This window comes from Podarcis muralis, chromosome 12 (genome assembly GCF_964188315.1).
Source record: "Podarcis muralis chromosome 12, rPodMur119.hap1.1, whole genome shotgun sequence".
Classification (NCBI taxonomy): Eukaryota; Metazoa; Chordata; class Lepidosauria; order Squamata; family Lacertidae; genus Podarcis; species Podarcis muralis.
In genome coordinates, this window is record NC_135666.1 from 23,519,721 (window position 1) to 23,532,667 (window position 12,947).

Genomic DNA, 12,947 nt, shown 5'->3' on the forward strand with positions numbered 1-12,947 from the left:
TCTCTCTCCTTTCCGTATGCTTTGTCGACATGGGAAGCAGGGCAAGACATGGGATGCTGTTTTGCTTAAGTTATAGGCAAATGGGTTTTAGATATTCAGAACCACAAAAACTTCTTAAGGAATTGCATAGAAGCTGCAAAGGCAATAATGACAACTTTATCGTTTATTATATACTGTAATCTTCATTTCCCCTTTGCATCCTAGCTTTAAAACAACACAGTGTTGTTGCTTTTTTAAAAATAGTATTCTTTATTCATCTATAGCTATGCTGATACATTTATATAATTTGCAAAAGCATTTTAGTGGTAACTGTTAAAAATGTTGCTCTTAATATTTTTATGATATAAAATGCCATTTTTTGTGTTTTATAAGACACTGACTGCAGTTTCATTAGTTTTTGCAGAGTGGATTCTTAAAATTAAAGGTCAGGGCATTTTTGTAGATGGCCTACTGCTAAAGTAGGAAGGGGAAAGGGGAAGTTTCATAAGATTTTATTATTTATTTATTATATAATTTATGAGTCACCTAACCAAGATATTCTCTAGGCAACAGCAGAATAAACAAAGTTAAAGAGAATTTGGTAAAAAAAAAACAAAAAACCCTCAGCACTAGTTCAACAATAAGATCCAGCCATAAAGTCCAACTCAGCATAAGAAAGTGACAAATTCTGGGAAACATTTAAGTTGACAGTCCCTTCTCCCCATTTTATTGTTCTTGACGCTATGGGGAAATTGCTAAGAAAACATAATATTAATATTATTAAAAATAGATGGGTTAAAGAAGAAGTCATGACCTAACTTCACAATGAAAACATTTGCTCTCTTTTTCCTTATTGGAGTATGACTCATTGGGTGATGGATTGTATTAACAGCCTGAACACCAGCCAAATTGATTCTGCGAAGTTACAATTGGATTTTGTGAGCGATTTATGATTTCTACATTTATTACAAGTCACTTGGCTACTTCCGGACATGTCACTTTCCTTGTTACAGATAACTGAACTCATTCACTAGTAGCCTACTGAGGAATATTGGGATAAAAGCCTTTTGAAAGATCTATCTTTAAAATCAAACTGGAGTTGCATAGCACATATTTATCATCTCCTATGCATATGTGAATATGATTTTTTTTCCCCTATATTCGCATCAGTAACATGTAAAAACAAATGGCACTAGCATATTAATATTACTCGTGCACAAAAGACTGCAGCTCTGTGCCTTTGGGATTAAGTTCCATTGAATATACTGGAACTTCTAAGTAAATATACATAGGGTTGGGTTTTTGGATGGAAATGACATTTCCCCTGACTTCGTGAGAAGCCTCCAATTTGTTTGAAGTGACAATGGATTTTACCTTTACATACTAGGATGCACCCCACAACAAGATGTAAACCCCCCCCCCTTTTAAAAAAAATATAGTGTTACATGCACTGAAATTGTTGTGTTTAGAATGTCATGCACACTGATGGTGCTGGAACAACATATATATCATCTGTATAATTTCAGGGTGGGTGTAAGCTATTCATGCCAATGAATAGTTTTGCATAAAAATTGAATGGCAGTAATATTCAAAACATAAATAAGATTGGCACCAATTTTATTTTCAGTTTGGTGCCATGTTAAAACCCGGTTATTTGCCCATGCTTTTAATAATTGTTAATTTCACAGCTTAATTTGTAATGAACACTGCTTGTGTTTTAAGATTATTTATTGTTTTTCTACAACTGATCAGTAGTTAGATTTGTTGTTTTAATGACTGGTGTACATCACCTGAGTGCTTGGATGGAGGGTGAGTTCTTAATTATTCAATAATTGTTAATTATTCAAAACTGGCTTTCATTAGGCACTCTCTTCTCAGTTATGGTTTTGGTTTTTTTAATGATGAAGGAAATGGAAAGGTACATCAAAAATCATTAGGCAACTGATTAATGGCCTGAAAAAGGACCTGAAAGTTAACTGGAGAAAACTTCTAACTATTCACAATTGTGTTTCAGAACGCAAAGAACCATAGGCTTTTTTTGTTCCTAAACAGAGGAAGGAGCAAAAGCAGGATTCCAGGGTCTAAAGCAGCAGAATTGCAAAGATTGAGCGACTCTCTTTTAATCAATTATTCACAATTAAAAAATTAATCATATCTAACCTGTATGTATTACCAAAATGTCATCATAGGTGCTTTTTGAGATGGTGAAATAAGCGCTACTTACAACTGAATACACAAAGCTAGTGTTACTACTCTTTGCTGCAAGGGCAGAGCACCTTTTTCATTTCCTATTGTTTCCCACAACTACCAAAATAGCCTGTAACACCCCTCCATACAAATGTGTGCTCTTAACTCTCAGCAACACTGATTTATCAGTTAACACATGCTGCCCTTTTAATAGCAAATCATGCACATTCATAAAGCGAAGTGATGGGGAGAGAGGCCTCATATTTATTCATATGGGCTGGGATCCAAAGAACCGCTTGGTCTTCACACCAAGGTCTTCTATAATTTCATTCTTTGGGCAGATGCTTGCCACAAGCACCCTAAGATGAAATTTCCATGTCACATCAGGAGGCGGTGTTGGAGGGAAAAAAACAGTAGCTCCAACACCCTGTTGGGGTCATGGAGCTTTGGTTCCTGAGTTTTTGGGTCCTCGCTGTCATTTGTTAACATCATGCATCAGAAAGTCTGCACTGTGGCCGGAACCTTCTGCTGTGGAAGTCTGCCACAAATGGTACTTCTTCCAAAGTAGCCTCCCAGTCTATCACTTTCTCTCTCTTGTGATCTCTTATAAAAAGGCACACCCAAATAGGACAAGGTACAGCAGCGCTAGCCTTGCAGAGGTATTCATTTAGGCTCACCTTTATTACTGTAGTAAGCTACACCCCTGGTAGTAAAGCATCTTTGTGTTTGCTTTATTGGAACTTTAATTTGTTGGAAGAGGGAAAATGACAATATATGGACTGCTAGAGAGAGTACATACACAGGCAACGGTAGAAATTAGGACTATTTACCTGTTACATATTTATCTCAAATATGTTTATCTCATATTTCTGTAACCCTTGGCACATCTTCCCCAGTAATAATCAAAACTGCCTCATACACATTCACTTCCTTTTTAATCTAAAACGTGATGATTTTAAATCAGCAACTGGTAAATAAATAGTAGCTGCCATTTTGCTTGTCAAGTGATATTCTGCTACTATTTTTTCACTTGCTACCTTTTGTTGGCAAGTTAAGGTCTTCTGTCAACAGATTCTAGCTGGGAAGCTGTTTATAGTAATTATTTCCACCAAAACCTTAAAGCCATAATTAACTAGGCAGCAGTGCTTTCCTGATTAAGACAAAGAAGTGCCAGTACTCATATATTGATAAAAGTGCCGTGGTTGCCAGCACAAAATGGCTGCCACGAGCAGCCAAAAAAGCAGTGACAGTATTCCATACTGGTGAATACTGTCACCCAAAAAAGCCCTACTGGGGAGTAAGCCCTATTTTACTCAATGGGACTTTGTTCTGAGTAAGCATGCACAGGACTGTACTGTAAAAGAATGCTTTATAAGCCTCAGAGTGATCAGCTAATGGAGTTGTATAATATACTGGAAACTGCACTTCTTATTATTTCTCCTCTTCAAAACACAATGTATTATCAACTGCGGGTACAGCATCATCAGTTCATGATGGAAGTCAGGGAGAGGTTTAGTTGGTTGAGAATCGTAACAATAGTGCTCTTTTTAGTTACGGTAATTAAACCATGGCAATATTACTGTCGCCTCTGAAAAGACCACATTCATTAGATACCTGTTTATCCAGGCCTTTGGTCAAATGGTTCTCTTTACTCCTTCCGCACTGCTGTTCTGTGGTGCTTTCAAATTCTGTTCTGTGGTGTTATCGTATGATTTTAAAATAAATTGTACTCATTTTAATTGTACCATTTTTGTAACCTACCCTGGGATCATTTGATGAAGGGCAGGTTATATGTGCAAATAAAAATAATAAAGAAAGATACCGGAAGTTTGAAATGAAGGTGCTATGAATGTTCAGCAGAGGTGCAGCTCACCTTAGCAATTGTTAATGAGATTAGTGCCTACTGAAAAGTTATATTTTCATTTCTTTAAAGAAACCTGAGCACTCCTTCCCTAACACTTTTCTAGACAAGGCCAAACAAATTATCTCGCTCTGCAGAGACTGACTGTTTTCCCCTCCTTTGTCCTGAGCAGAGGCAACCCAGCCAGTTAAGCATTTTAAGTAACAAAATATTTTATTGTTCCCAGTCACCCATGAAGGATCTGTTGCTTTCAAACCTCACTATTTATTATTATTTTTTGAACCGATGGGGCCACCAAAAATATAATTCAAGTTACTCTGTGTCTCTTAATTTCCCATTATGCCATTGCTAATGATCACTGACTGGATGTACCAAAGGGAGTGTTTGTAATTAAGATCCAGCCTCCTCATCAACAAGAAAACATGCTTCTCAGCTGCAGGATCTGCCCCTTAGTACCCCGTGCATAAAATGCAGCATGTACAAACACACACAGAGAGAGAACACTGTGTTTTGCTAATAATGATTTCAAGAAGCAAAATCTGCCATGCGTCTTGAAGGAGTATTTTTGTTTTGATACCTTGCCATCAAAGTGAAAGTCTGAAGGGTAATGACCTCTGATGCCCTCAACCCACACATCACGGTCAGCTTTATTTTTTACTCTGCCAGAAGAAAGTAGCAGAAGAACAGAGAAGGACATCAGAAAGGAAAATAAAAATATCTCTGGCTCAGTCTCCCTTCTAACAAGTACTGTATCTCTTTTGTGTTTGCATGAAGGAAAACAGTGTATTTAAAGAATTGGGGGAAGCACATAGGAAAAAAAACGGTGGTAGAAATGTTACGTTTACGAAGCAAAGCACAGAGTGGACAAAACTGATGTATAAATTACCTCATATTATCCTGTGTAAAGTACATTTTAAATCTTACCAGGCCCAACACTTCAGTTTAGCATCCTTTCTTTTTAACTGAAAGATCAAAGTCAGTTCCTACCATATAGAGAAGTGTAAAAAAACCCATATTTGTTTTTGAGTAGGTTTTCTGAAAAGGGCATATTGAGGGACAAAAGCTCACAAAGGAAATACTGTACAATTCGAATATAAATTACTTGATCAGTTGGACTAATTGCCACAACCTAACAAAAAGCCTTAGCTTAATAACTAAATGCATAGGACATGTTGCATTAAATCCAAATCCCCCCCCATTTTATTGCAACAAAGCTCAGGAATTAGAATAAAACTATTAAAAAAGGTATTTACTTAAACAACAAAACAAAACCTGAAACAGAATTAAGGGGGAGGAAAAAGAGAGGATTTTGCATTTTCTGCAAAACTCTTAGTGATGTCAAAAGCAGTTTAATTTGACTGATGGAACGTTGTATAGCCTCTCCTCTTTGGTAGGAATTCCCTTTCTCTCTCTTTCTCTCTCTCTTTTACTTGTAAAAAGGAAAGCATGAAAAATAGACCTTGTTGTGTGCTGCTGTCCTAGTGACTTCAAGCATAGCTAAACAAAACAAAAACCCCAAACGCCACAGCCTATGAACAAATAAAATGGCCCAGAAAATGTTCTGCATTTACTCTTTCCTTTACAACTTGTACATATAGTTTAAGAAACTAAATACATCCATGGATAAAATTATTATTTGCTGCTCTTTTTAGATGGGGTGAGGGTTGGCACTAAGAAATGTATATCAAGTATAGAATGCAGCGTTCATTAAAATAAATAAATCTGCCACTATACATAATGGGGATTTCCTACAATATAACTATTTTGCAATTAAGTGGAATACCAATGAAGAAAATGCATGCAAGATATATTGCTTTTTTAACTTTTAAGTTTGTTTTTTAAAACAGATTTCACTTTGATGGCTTCATATTTTATTTCTCTTTATCAATGATGTTCCCATCTAGATCTATTTGCTCTACATTCCTACTCTGAAGAAGTCCATCTGCTTGAACAAGAGTGAAAGTATGCCGGAATGAGTTAGGGCCTTTTAAATGATTCTGTTTAGCTGTTTGATTTTTAATCCTTTCGAGAAATGCTAAAAAAAGATGCTTTACTGGGAAATCACGCACTTTAAAAACTTCAGTGGTATTTTTAAAACATAACAATGGAAGTTCAAGCTCCCTGCCAATTCACTTAAAATATCAAATCAAATTTTAAAGATTTATTTTAAGATCAACGCCAGGCAACAGAGATCTGTTCAAATCAGAGAGACAAGAGTATAAAGCTGAGGTCTTTAAAATAAGTAGTTTTAATTAGAAGTACTGGAGACTACTAAAATGCAATATCCAATTAATATATTTGGGCTTCATTCACTGGCACAGGCATCAAAACTGCCGCAGTCATTCTGTAACAGAAAGCTGAAAAAGGTACAGATGGATTCCAAGATTCCTTGAAAGGTCTGAAATAGGACATTTTGACTATTCAAAAGGTGTGGTTCCCACAAGATAGCAGCCAGAAATTCAATCAATATCTAATAGAAGGCAGTGCTGAGATTTTCCCTTTCACATATTTTTCACATATATTCCTTTGAACTGGGGCTTGCTGGGACATTTGGGAACTTATGTGTACGGTATATGCAAAAATACAAATAGTATTTACTGAATGATGCAACGCAGCTCACATAACAATAGATCAAATTTTTGTGTGTACATTTTAAATATACATTTTTTCTGCTAATCAGCACAATCTTAAGTTTATTCTGTAGTGTCCCCAGTTGTTGAGTCTCCGCTTCCTTGGTTATGTAAAATTATCGCTCCCATTTAGCACTTTCTTAATTAAAAAAAATATAAAGCACTTCTGCATTTACAGAACAGTAGCGGTGAGGCCTGTAAATGACACCTGACTTCAATTGACAGGAAAGAAATGCATAATACATTAACACCACTGTTTTATACAAAAGTTTTATACAAAAGTTAAGTTTAAAGCAGGCAGAGAAGCCAGATTTAATAAGCACAGTGTTTGCTCTTAATTTCTATCTCTTCTGTATCTGCATTTAACCGTATCTCTTGAATGCACATTCCTCATTCATGTCAATTGCCACAATGTGACAAATATTGAATAATCCACAGAATATATTGTCAGGGCAATGACCATTTTTATTTGCAAGTAGAATGCAACTCTGAAAATAATCCCTACCTAAATATTCTCCACATGTATAAAAGTTTCTGAATTAGTGGTGAAACATTGCTGTATTGTAAGTAGGTTTCTGGCTACTGAGTTTTACTGAGAGAAGACTTGACAATTGTCAATGTTTTAGGACCATCTGGTGTTTTGCATTCATACTTCATTGCTGCCGAGATAAAACTTTGGAAAGGTATGCAGAGCTCTTCTGCCTTCTGAGGGTTATGGCAAATAGCCATACCATCCTTCCCTTAATACTAGGAGTGTGCATGTAGGAGGGGGTTTTGAATATAACATTTAGCAGACAAATCTTAGAGTGAACAGAGCAACGTGTTTGTGACCTGAGTGTTTGCCATGGTACTAAAATGTGATTTAGCGTAAGGCCAAGCTGGTAAAATAGTTTGTGTTTGTATAACAAACAGAAACTTGTTTTCCTTAACTCTGGTTCTAGTCAGCTTTTTTAGCAAGTCACAGAAGGAGTGATCCAGGAAATGTAGCAAGGCTTTCTCCAGTCTTCTTTGGTCAATATTCTAGAGTGCACAGTCAGTTAAGATGCTTTTCAAAGAACCATGTAACTGAACAATAATTCTGTATCATCATTGGGTTTTTTTATATCAGTTGTATTTTATGATGCATTGAGGCTTTAAACTTGCATTGCTTTTATATGTTGGAAGCCACCATTTAGGTTTGACCCTAAAAGGTGGCCTGCATATATTTTAAATAAAGAATACATGAATTAACTTAGGTGAGGTATAATGTAAAATGGTTTATGTTTCAAAGCAGCATCAATGCAAGAATTCTAACCAAACATTTAGATGTGTGTAATGCCGGGCAGAACGGGGAAAGGAAGATCAGAACCTCAATTATTATGCATAATCTGATGGAAAATGCTACGTTTTTCAGTGCAATACACTTGCCTGATGAAAAGTGTATAGATGCTTTCTCAAAACTTATTTTATTTTTGATTGTTGGTTATGTAAATGGGAATTCCACACTTTATGGCCTAGCAAGAGTGAGAAGGGGCCACCTCTACCATTAGACAGAGAGAGGCGGTGGCCTCAGGCAGCAAATTTTGTGTATCATAAACAGCAGCAAATGTTTTGTTATTTAACACAGCATTGTTGCATTTTGCTGTCAGAGAGCTGAAGGGAGAGAGGGAGGGTTATGGGATTTTCTGTCTGAGGTGCCAGAATAAACGGGTTGGCCTTGTGAATAGCATGTATCCTGATTTAGGAAGGAGAGCAGCCTTTGTAACTCTGTATAAGGCAGCAAAATGCCTTGGGCTAGCCTGTAGTAATAGGATGGCTAACAATGTTGCATGAAGAAGTCCTAAGTCTCAGCTACCTTTTATCTATAAAATGAACTGCTTTAATTTTAATGGCAATCACATAACCCAGGTCCTGCCTGCAATATACAGGATTCTTTGTGAACAGATACAATTTCCCACTCAAGAAAGATGCTTTTAATATTCATTTTAAAGCCGAATCTTTTCCACTAAAGACAACAAAAAATAAATAGATTTGTTTGAAGAAATCTGCTTCACATCAGCCCAGTTTCTACAGCAGAAATGTGAAGAGCGAGAATCTGTGAAATAGCAACTAGATATTAGGGAACAGATGTACAAGTAGCCTTGAGAGGAGTCTCACATAGATCTAGATTGCTGGTTTTCACATGGTCGAAGTCACCAAGCACAAAATGCTGTTTGCAGTTCGGCCTGCTATTAAATGGTAATTATTAAACAAAAACCCACGTGGAATCTGAACTGCAAATTGCCTATGCCTCTTAAAATATCAGTTCCCTTGCATGTTTTATTTTATTCTGGCTCTTACTTGATTACCTCCAGTAGATGTCTGATAAGATAAAGACACTACATTACAGAGATATTTATGGAGGCAAAGTGGGGGAGAGAATGCATTTCTGTTAAGAAATTACTCAAATCAAAATATCCATTGCAACTCGTAGAAATAACACTGGAAGAAATGTGAACACAATTGTGCTCTACCTAACAGCATTAACCATGTGTAATGAACATGAAAAAAAGTGTGTAGGCACAATCTATATTTTGCTGTGCAAATTCAATGGAAATGAATGGAATTGGTTCAAGGGCACTGTGTGTGTGTGTGTGTGTGTGTGTGTGAGAGAGAGAGAGAGAGAGAGAGAGAGAGAGAGAGAGAGAGAGAGAGATGAGAATGTTCTGGTGGATTGTGCTTTCACTTAATCATCACATTCTCTCTGCTCCCCTTAAATACTGCAAAAAAAAAGATTGATTATTTGAGATTATTTATCTGCACATAAACTTCATTTTTTTGTATGGAATATTCACGTTTGCATAAACCCAACACCGTATCAAAACAAAACATATCCCTGCCTGGTGACTGAGCTGCGGCTGCAGAATTGGCAGTAATATGTCAAAATAATGATTACAGCCTAAGATGATCACTGAAGGAAAATGCATTCTGACTTCTTCTATTCCTTAGTACCTAAAGCATTGCAAATGGGTAATAAGGCAAATACTGTACAGATTTGCAGAATTTATAATTCCTGGAAGCGGAGCGGTCAAGACATCTTTCAACAATAGTGATGAAATATTGCAAGAACCCAGACAGGTAATGAGTGAGTGGGAAAGGTTCATCTACAAATATATGATGTTAAATTTAACTTTCAAGTAGGGGGAGCCTGATGATCAGCAGCTGATAACTATGATAGGGAAAGGGGGAAAATAGGGTGGATAAATTAATGGATATGTAGCTAAACAAGATGTATCTGAACTGGGAAAGTCTAGGTGAATTATTGTATAAGGATGAAAATATGATCTGTAAAGAGAAAACTGGAAAAAATCCATAAATAATATAAAAGAAATATTGCAAGAATTTTGGAGGACAGTAGAAACTTTATTATTTGCACAATTTCCCTTAGTTTTCTGTTTTGCAAAACAGTCATTTTGAGAAGTATTCTAAGGATTTAGGAAGTGAACTTAGCTATTATCAGTGCTGCAAAAAGACTAGATTCTTAAAGCAACATCTTCATCTGCTGTTATATATTTTCACATATTTGTTCCTATCTACTGCACCGCAATGTAAAAGATTAGCAAATAAGCACCTTTTCTGGTGTGTGCTACTAAAATGTCTGATGAAGTAGAAAGAAGTCCACAAAGGTTTATATGCCATAATAAATAGAGTTATTGTTTAAGGCGCCACAAGAATCTCTTTTGTTTTTGCTGCAAAAGGCTAACTCAACTACCCTTCGGTAAAATATATGAGTATTTTTGGTTTGACTGATTTCACACAGTTATTGAGGTATCCTGCTGAACCCATCAAATTCATGTTAAGATCATTATTTTGCCTTCACATGTTTAAAATCTAAGTATTTTATTTCAAGTCAATGTTGAACAACATCGTGACTGGGCACGGTGAACAACTAATTTATTACACACATATATATTTAACTCTGCATCTTTATTATAGTGATTATTTCCATGATTCCAAATATTGTTCTTGGGCGATTCAAAATATATATGCATTGATGAATTTGCCCTTCTGATCTTGGTGATGATGACCATGGTTATTCTAATACATGAGACAGATATTCAACCTCTATCTGTGTATGTAATGATAGTTTCTCTTGGTGACCATGAACTGTTCAAATTGTTGTTGGAAAACATATGATTCATTTGCAAATAAGATCAGATCTATGGATTAATTTACTCGGTTGCATTAAATTTGTTCCATTATATTCTATTTGCTTTATACTTTCGTGTTTCTGTTGCCTAATAATTTTTTCGTGTCTTCCCCCCGTCTCAGAATTATGATTATTGTTCATGATCATTTGCTTTCCTTGGATTAAAACTGTGGACTTTTCAATATATTTTAATCGGTGCTTGTCATCATGATAGGCTAGTTGATGATTGATATCATTAATGCAAACAATATATGTGTCTCTCACTGGATCTGCAAGGCATATTTAAAATAATTGCTAAAAGATAAATTATCTGTGTTCTTTACTCCAGAGAACTATTATCTTTATTCCAGAAACTTTTAAAATATCACCTGTTTTTAAATAGGGACAGGATCCGGGGAACAGCAAAACTTGTTCCAAGTGCCCAAGGGACCTTTGGGCTTATATTTCTCAGTTTCTTCAGTCTCCTCCCACCCGCAATATATATTTATTGTTTATTTGCAGTAATTTTTCCAGATACAGATCTCGGTGTTATATTACACATGGAAAACACCAAAATAACAATACAACCATAACATTATAGTAGTGCACAGCGATTGTCTGATTAGATAAGAAAAGCTATATGCTTAGTGGGTCACATGCAAACAATATCACTATTCTGAAGCTTGTTAGGAATGACTTAACCGGGGAGATGCCTAGGTAGTAAGTCCAGCCAGAAAGTTTTCTGAGTGGCTGGATGTGTTACAACACATCTCTGCCCAGTTATGTAATGCAAAAAGCGGTTCCATGTGTCTCTCTTGCCTCTCATAACATGATGCCTTTGAGTCTGTTTCCTCCTTAAATTATTGTCGATATTAAGGAAACTTTTAAAATGCAAAGAACTGAAAATTTACCCCCATTAGCATTTGTGGCTGGGAGTGTCTATAAGATGCCGTTTGGATTCATGAGTTATATTCCATTTCCAGCTTATTGCAGAACAGCAATGAAAACACCCGTTTTCAATATGTAATGGTGCCTTCTATAGAACTTTTGCTGTACCAAGATAACAGGGTTTTGTCTTTGTTTGGTTTTTTAAGAAATACAATACTCTATGCCAGGCACCCCCAAACTCGGTCCTCCAGATGTTTTGGGACTACAATTCCCATCATCCCTGAGCACTGGTCCTGTTAGCTAGTGATGATGGGAGTTGTAGTCCCAAAACATCTGGAGGGCCGAGTTTGAGGGTGCCTGCTTTATGCCTTCCTTTCCTTCTTTATCCTAATGTTGTTTGCAAAATAATAATAAAAATACATGAACAATGGGTGTGGAGAATTGAAAGGGCTACAAGCTTAGGCTTCAACTCCAACTCCTGGCTAGCAGCCGAGGGGCTGGATGGAGCATTGTAGCCATCACTGCATCTCCAGCCCTCCTGTTTGTGTTGGTTGGGGTGGAAGGTAGGGAGGCATATCTGCTGGTGCAGTGAAGAGGCCTAACTCAGGTCCATTGGCATCTCATGACAGCAGCACTGATGGCTCAGGACCTAGTGGACACTGCACTGGCTCGGCCCAGCCCCCTCCCTGAAATGTCTCATTTCATGGGCTCCCACCAGATACTGCCAGTTGAAATGCCACCAAGCTCAGCTTCCACCCACCATTTGAGCAGGTGCATTGGAGCACTCCTTGCTGGGGCCAGGCAGGGCTGGGTAGAGGGACACCTACAAACCCCCTACAGCACAGTGGATGGATGGTGGCAATTAGATTGCTCCATTAGATGGCCTGAAGAAGAATTAGACAAATTTGTTGAGATTAGGCTCTCATTTGCTATTCGTCACATTCGCCAAACTGTCTTGTATGGAGGATAAGGCCGGCCCTATCATTAGGCAACACGAAGCAGCCATCTCAGGCTGCAGATACTAGGAGTTGCAGAGCTGCGGCAAGGAGTTATGTGTGTGCCCTGTGACCCTAAATTTACTTGCTGTGACCAAGGACACTGTCCCATCACCAGCGCTGAAGGAAGATGCAATTGTTTTGTTTGGTCGGGGCTTCTGCACATAGAATTTGGAGCGGGGATCTTGGCTGTCTCAGGTGGCAAAATGTCTCATGCTAGTCATGTTGGATGCAGAATCTCTCAAAAAACCCATCACTGA